This window comes from Glycine max, chromosome 4 (genome assembly GCF_000004515.6).
Source record: "Glycine max cultivar Williams 82 chromosome 4, Glycine_max_v4.0, whole genome shotgun sequence".
Lineage (NCBI taxonomy): Eukaryota > Viridiplantae > Streptophyta > Magnoliopsida > Fabales > Fabaceae > Glycine > Glycine max.
Genome location: NC_016091.4, coordinates 33,845,438 through 33,853,967, shown reverse-complemented (window position 1 = coordinate 33,853,967; position 8,530 = coordinate 33,845,438).

Here is an 8,530-nt window from a genome sequence, read left to right as displayed (position 1 = left end):
GTTGCTTTCTCGTATTCAAATGCAATGCCTATTCAATTTATATTACTTTCTCCCTCCACTACTAGAAAATATGATTTTAACATCGGTTATTAAGGACTTTCAACATCGGTTATTAACCGATGTTGAAAGTACTGACGTTGAGAGTAATATTTTTAACATCGATTTTCCAAAACTGATGTTAACATAAAAATGACAACATCGGTTTTTTAAATAACCGATGTTATATAGTTAGAAATAATAAAAAAATCATATACGTTAACATCAACATCGATTTTTAACAAAAACTGATATTATATGTATATATTAACATCAGTTTTGGTAAAAACCGATGTTTGTAGTCATTCAACAACATCGGTTTTTAGTAAAAGCGGATGTTGTTGTCTGGCTACCGACATCGGTTATTGGCAAAAACAATGTTATATGTTCAACAACAACATTGGTTTTACAGAAATCGATGTTGTGAATGAAGCTTAACATCGGTTTTTAGAAAAACCGATGTTATTATATACATACAACAATGTTTTTTTTTTAATTTTTTTAATGTGTTGTCTGTTTTTTTAATAACCCCAAATTAACCTACAAATTTAAAAGCAGAACCACAACATATAATTTTCATTTTGTTTTCAAACAGTTTTTAGCAAAAATTTCATAAAAAATTGAATATTTACTATGAATTAAAACAATATTTAATGTGCATATAACATGAATTATAAAAATGTAAATTAAGTAAACTACAATTCCAAAATTACTTAAACACTAATTATTTCATTTTCAACTTTCAAATAGTAGCTTGCCCACTGGATGTGAAGTGTCTTCAATCTCTATGGCTCCAATGGTCTTGTATCATTGAAATACTGCATGACATAATAAAGTATAAGTTAATAATATTTAATATCAGTTATAACAAAATGAAATGTGTTTGAATTAAACAATTACTGTTTCCTAATTATTCTTGAAACTTCCTAAGATTATAGTTGACATCTAGTGCATGACGTAATACCCACACTCAGTGCTTTCTTTTTGTCTGTTACACTAAATACATTATGAAATTTAGATATTCAATCTTAAGTACAAATTAGTCTACACAATATTAAAATATAACTAGAAGCATTGTTTAAATGACTTACTTTAACAACAATCCACCTAGCAAAGCCTTGGATTTACTTTGTGGAGTATCGTCATATCCTTTCAAAGCACTGTTCAATACAAACATATATGGATGCGTATTGTACAATTAAAATATTGATATGTTCCCGACTAATGGTAATGTAAATGTATTAGAAAATATAACTAATCCGTTAATAATTCCTTTCAGGTAATTGTTTAGCCTATTATGCAACGAACAAAATCAGATGACAATATTTTCCTTAGGCAAAATGATGATCATTTGCGAATGTGCACTACAGTAGAGAACAATATAAGTTATTATACTATTATACATTATTTAAATTCATTTGTTCAGGTTAACTTACCCATTCAAGTAGGCTCCTAGGTACATATCCCTCTTTGAATTTTGCATCTAGTTCTTAATATAACTTATTGTGATTGCCTAGATCTCTGTATGGACTGTGGCTCGAGGAATCCATACACATCGGCCTTCCCCGCTTGCATATCTGTTTGAATCATATGCCTATTGTTGTTAAAATAAAATAAATTATGTATGAATATAAAACAATAACTTAGGTAATAAACAATAATGTAAACTGACTTATAGAATCCATAATTGTATAACAAATATGTTGAGACATTGACCACCATGTGCTATTTTAGATAGATCTTCATACTTTATGTACTAGGGAAAGTTGTCATTAAACACCCCAAACACAATAGCATCCCACATAACTTGCAACGACTTTAGAAAAAGCTGTGGGATGGTCAATGTCATCATATACAGGGGATCACCAACATCATGATCTGGCATATCTATAGGTATAGTCGCTCCCATAACTCATTGTTTATCCAACATAATTAATTAACATAATTTAATTACAGTGAACAATTTAATTGAAAAAAACATTTAATGACAATGAAATACTTGTTCTGATAAACGCTTGACAAGATGTGTTGGCCAAACAACGAAGGTGTTAAGTGTTTGCCCCACTAACTAAACCTCTTCATTGGGTACTGGAATGGGAGCATCAACATCTCTAACTTCCTCAACACCAACCTTGACTTGATCATGGCACAAAAGGATGTTGTAAATGGTTGTTGACCCCTCATAAAGTCTTCCTATGGCAACTAGGCGGGGAGGATTTTATTCATTGTACAACCCGCATTTCTCTAAGTCACCCGCATCTGGATTGTTCCTTGACAGATCAAGACAACTCTCCTTTGTGCTGACAGAAGCAACTGAAGGATCAACCTCAGGCTCAGGAGGCAGTGCGAGTCCCTGTGATTGCATCTGTGATGGAAATTGGGACTGCATCTAGCTGAAGGACAACATTAGTTGTCAAGTCACTTTTTCTATGATCGACTCCTCCAGCTGGTACCTGATCTTTTGCATTAGTTGCTCCAAGTATTTGTGAGTCATGGACGAAGAAGTGTAGGAGGTCCTTGGAGTCGGTCCAAAGTATTGTTTGATTGTGACACCGGCTTCAGCAACACGCACACGACCAGGGTGTTCTGATCACCCAATGGCAGCAGTCAGTAAATCCTAACGTCCATGGGAGACAAAGGAAGCCTATGAGGCTTGCTCCTCCAAGGAATCCTATAACAAATACATTTATTGGTTTACTGAATCAAACAATAAACATAAATAATTCCAATTGAAAATTGGAAGTGATTTACAATCTTGTCAGTAATTTTTTTTGCTGCCACAAACATCATTTGGCCAGTTTTCTTGGTGTGAGACATCTTCCACTTCACATGTCGTCTGATGGGAGGTGGAGGATCAATGATGGTGTCAGTGCTTTCAGATTTATCAGCTTCCTCCAGTTGTTTCTTTTTCTTCCCCTCCATCAACTTGTTTTCTAGAAATTCATAACCCCCACAAGACAACACATGAGGGGCAATGTTTTGTTTCTGAATGACTCGTGCCTTCTTTCGCACATCCTTTAAAAATTAAACATTATTCAAATTTATTATTACTAAAAATAATAAGTAAATTTAAAGTTTAAAACAATAGAAATCACAAAGTTACCTCCCACGAAGGGTCTCTACGGCTTTGACAAAATTAGGTCCACTTTACTTGCTAATGTCTTACTTTTTGCATACAGTGTCATCGACACAGTCCTTGATGATTACAAGTACCCATTTCGAAGTCAAATCAGACTTAAATTGTCTCCAATGCTCCTCCATAGCCTGAAGTATTTCCTTTTTTGTCTTCAGATCAGATGCTTCTAGGATATCAAATTTAGCCTGACAAACAAAAATTACATTTTATTGTTACTAAATTACAATTTTGTTGTTAATCAACAACATGCAACATTTAAGTAAAATACCTGAATATCCTCCCATATCAAATCCTTCTAGGCAGCATGGACTTGTTTCCAATTCTCGTATGTCACATCCACCTTATCATGAGCAACGATTCCCAAATATGTTCTTAACTTCTTTTTGTGGGGACCGTCGGCTTTCCCTGTGGAAGGATCCACATGGACCAGGGGTCTCTCTCCCCTAACTAGTCTAGTAGCCAATGATCTCAGGTGTGTGGCTTTTCTTGTCCACTTCAACGTAGAAGGGGAATGTGATGCTGCATAAGTAGTAGTAGGAGGAGAAGGAAGAGAGTTGGGTGGTGTAGTCATTTGCATGTAAAGAAAAAAAAACATTAATTTTCAAGATAATCACAAAATTCAATAGCTTATGTAATTGAATGGATTAAAATTAAGAACATAATAAAAAAAATTACATTAGATGTTGTTAATTAATTTTCCTTCATTATGATCATTAAGATTTGCATGAACGTCATCAGCTTCTTCTTCTCCAATGATGTTAGGCGACATTTGTGTGGACAAAGGACTAACATAAGTATAAATGATTAAATCATCATCTTCAACATTGACACCAATTGTTTTCCCGTGTAGAACCACTGACTACCTTTCATCACAAGGGTCTTGAACATAAATTTTTTGTTTAGCTTGTTTTCCCATGATGAATGGGTCATTATGGTAAGCGAGTTTCTTAAGATCCACCAACAGAAATCTTACATCATTTGTCTGCACACCGATATTGCTATCAACCCACTTGCATTTGAAAACATAGACAATAAATTTGACATAGTTAAGCTCCTAAATTTCTTCACTGAAATCAAAGTAAGGGATGGAAAGCTACACGAGGATTTTCATATGTACACTAGCGAAGTGTTGAGATTCAGCCCTTAGGGTATCCCTACTATTTTGCATTGTACTTTTGTTGTCTTGTGCTTTTGTATAGAAGGCATACTTTCTTATATCGTATCCTTTCCAAGTTATAACATTTCTTTTAGGCCCATTTGCTAGCTTTCTTAGTGTTTCAAAAGCATTATCATCACCAAAGATTGTATCTATAAACCAATTTAGGAAAGTCTTGTTATGCTCTTTCAACACTCTATTCTTTGACATTTTTGGATTACTTTCCTTCACTAAACCTTTGTGGTGAAGTATGTATAACAAAACTTCATTACTATTATTCAATACATACAAATGATCTACTTGCAAATCTTCTACACGTGGAGTGATAACATCCAGTCCTCTTGAACCCTTACCTCTCACTCTTTCGTCATGGCGAGATTTGGGATGCCCAACAGGTTTGGCCTTTTCAATGTACCCTGAACAAAATTCAATAGCTTCTTCTGCAATGTACCTTTCCACAATAGATGCTTTTGGATAGTGTAAATTCTTTGTATACCCTTTTAAGATCTTCCTCTATCACCCAATTGGGTACATCCACCACAAATGAATAGGACCACAACATTGATTTCTCAGACCAGGTGAACAATTAAGTGAAACATGATGTCGAAAAAAGAAGGAGGAAAATACATCTTCAACTGACACAATATAATGGCAGTCTCGTTTTCCAACTCATCTAGCTTCACATGATGAAGGACTTTGCTACATGTGGCATTGAAGAATAAGCACAACCGAGTTATGGAAAGCCTGACTTTTTTAGGCAAAATGTCTCGTATGGCCATGGCTAACAATTGTTACATCACACGTGGAAATCGTGAGACTTTAAGCCTACCAAATTAAGATCTTTCAACTGCACAAGGCTCTTAATATTTGAAGAGTGTACTTATGCAACTTTGACATGGCACAGACACTGAAAGAAACTCATCTTTTCCTTTCTAGACAAAGTATGACAAGATGGAGGCATGTATATTTTTTTACCTTCAAACCTTGGATGTAACTGGGCTTGTATATCCATCTCAGCTAGATCTTGACGAGTATTCAAACCATCTTTCGTCTTACCTTGAATGTTAAGGAGTGTCCCAATGACACTATAACAAGCATTTTTCTCTACATACATAACATCAATACAATGTCTAACATCCAGATTCGACCAATATGAAAGATCAAACAAAATCGACATTTTCTTCCATATGCAAGTGTTACTTTTTTCCTTCTTTTGGGTCTTTCCAAATATAGTATTCAAGTGTTGAACGCGCTGAAAGACCTGATGACCAGTTAACGGTATCAGCACAGTTTCATGATATAGACTCCCATTAATTTTTTTTTTCAATCATTGGTAAGGATGATAAGGTTTAAGAAAACGTTGATGCCTGTTGTATACTATTTTCTACCGTGTTTCAGTTGTATGTAGCTTGTGTGATGGAAGCTTGCTTGTGGGGCTTGTATGGAGGCTGGATCTTTGAGCTTCAATGAGGTCCTTTAATGGTGATTTTCCACCATGGAGATGCAGCGGAAGACAAGGGAGAAGAGGCGCCATCCACTAGGGAATAAGCCATGGAAGAAGGAGCTTCACCACCAAGATGAGCCTTGGATAAGAAGCTTGGAGAGGATGCTTCAATGGAGGAAAAGAAAGAGGGAGAGAAAGAGAGAGGGGGGAGCACAAAATTGAAGGAAGAAAAAGGGAGAGAAGTTGAACTTTGACTTGTGTCTCACAAGACTCTCATTCATCAAAGTTACAACAAGTGTTACACATGTTTCTCTTTATAGACTAGGTAGCTTCCTTGAGAAAACTTCCTTGAGAAGCTAGAGCTTAGCTACACACACCCCTCTAATAACTAAGCTCACCTCCTTGAGAAGTTTCCTTGAAAAGATTCCTAAAGAAGCTAGAGCTTAGCTACACACACCTCTCTAATAGCTAAGCTCACCTCCTTGAGATGAGAAGCTTGAACTTAGCTACACACCCTCTATAATAGCTAAGCTCACCCCTATGACAAAATACATGAAAATACAAAAAAAAGTCCCTACTACAAAGACTACTCAAAATGCCTCGAAATACAAGGCTAAAACCCTATACTACTAGAATGGCCAAAATACAAGGCCTAAAAGAAGGAAAAAACCTATTCTAATATTTACAAAGATAAGCAGGCTCATACTTAGCCCATGGGCTCAAAATCTACCCTAAGGCTCATGAGAACCCTAGGGCCTTCCCTTGGATCTCTGGCCCAATCTACTTGGAGTCTTCTATCCAATGCCCTTGCGGGGTAGGATTGCATCATTGTGTCTTCTTCACAGATGGGGCATGCACAATGGACCTTCCACACTGTACCCGCTCAAATTTCCATATGCTAAAAAGTTATTTATAGTACAAAAAAGCATTGCACACAAATCAAAAGTCTCATTTCGAAACCCATCAAACACTAAAACCCCCTCATCCCAAAACATTGTCAAGTCTTCAATCAACAGACTAAGATAAACATCGATGTCATTTCCTGGTTGTCTTGGGCCCGGTATCATCATAGACAACATCATGTATTTTCACTTCATGCATAACCAAGGAGGCAAGTTGTAAATTACTAGCAAAACTAGCCACGAACTATATTGAGTTCTTAAACTGCCATGTGGATTCATTCCATCAGTGGCAAGCCCAAGCCTAAGATTTATTGCCTCTTTGCCAAAATCCAGATACAAACGATCAATCTTCTTCCACTGGGAGGAATTAGTCGAATGATAGAGCATTCCATCGTAGTTTCTCCCATTTGCATGCCATCTAAGGTCTTTTGCATAGTCTCCATTAACAAATAAACGCTTAAACCTTGGAATGATTAGAAGATACCACAACACCTTTACTAGGTGGCCCTTCTTTGAGTTTTCATCATTACTACACTCGTCATCATCCTTCACTTTGAATCGTGATACCCCACACCTAGAGCATTTGTGCATTTGTTCGAAATCATGTCTGTACAGTATGCAATCATTGGGGCAAGCATAAATCTTTTGATACTCCATACCCATCAAACACAATATCTTCTTGGCCTAATAGTAACTTTTTGGCAACATGTTTTCATCTAGAAGCATATTGTGCACTACTTGAAGCAGTGAACAAAATTTTTTGTCATTCCACCCATATCTGGCCTTCACTTTAACCAAACTTAACACCAATGATAACAGTGTCAAGGAATTGTTGCACCCCCAGAAACAAAGACTTCTTTGAATCAGTTTGCAATGTATTATACATAGGGGCATGTGCTTGCTCAAAAGACTCTTGTCTAAGATCACAAATCATATCCTCTAAGAGATTTCCCATTTCTACATCAAATGCTTCAGCCTGGTACCCACTCTGCATGTCTGTCAATTCACCATGCCATATATGCATTATATAATCCTTCTTAATTCCATCACACAATAGGTGCTCCCGTATGTTGTCGAGTATTTGTTGTCTCCTGTTCAAACAATTTATACAAGGACAAAAGAATTTTCGGTCCTCATTGGGTCGACTTCTTTTTGAAGCAAATTGCAAGAATTGTTCCACACCTTCCTCATATGTAGAGCTCATGCGAATTTCGTTCATCTAACTTCGATCCATCTAAATAATAACTCCGTGATACTCACATAGTTATTTGATGCATGGAAATCTAACTTTTTCATTAAAGGTGTGACTGTATCCCATTCAGGAAGACATATTTTTATAGTAGATTTAAACATCAAGGTTAAGTCTCTTTTTGTTAAATTTGATGAAACATCGGCAACATTTCGCATTGATCTCCAAGTACACGACATGAAAATGGTGAGATTAATTCCCTGACAATCAAGTGTGCACTCAAAGAAGAACTAGAAATGCATTGTACCAAAATTTCATCAAATTTAACAAAATAATCTTAACCTTAACGCAAGAATCTACCATAAAAATATGACTATTCCCAAACCATCCAAATTGACAATTTAAGATTAAATACAATGATTAATGCATACTATCCGCAAGAATCATTATATTCAATCTCAAATGGGAATTTAAGGTTCACTTATGATTTACAAAGCTTGTATATAAAGCACATGTCATTAATCATAGACAACAACATTAAAAACATTGGTAACAATAATTAGCATCAAACGTTTATGAAAAACTTTCATACCTATGATGATGATCACTATAATGTCCAACAACAAATGTCATGATGATGATGCAAACAAGAACACAAATACTGCAT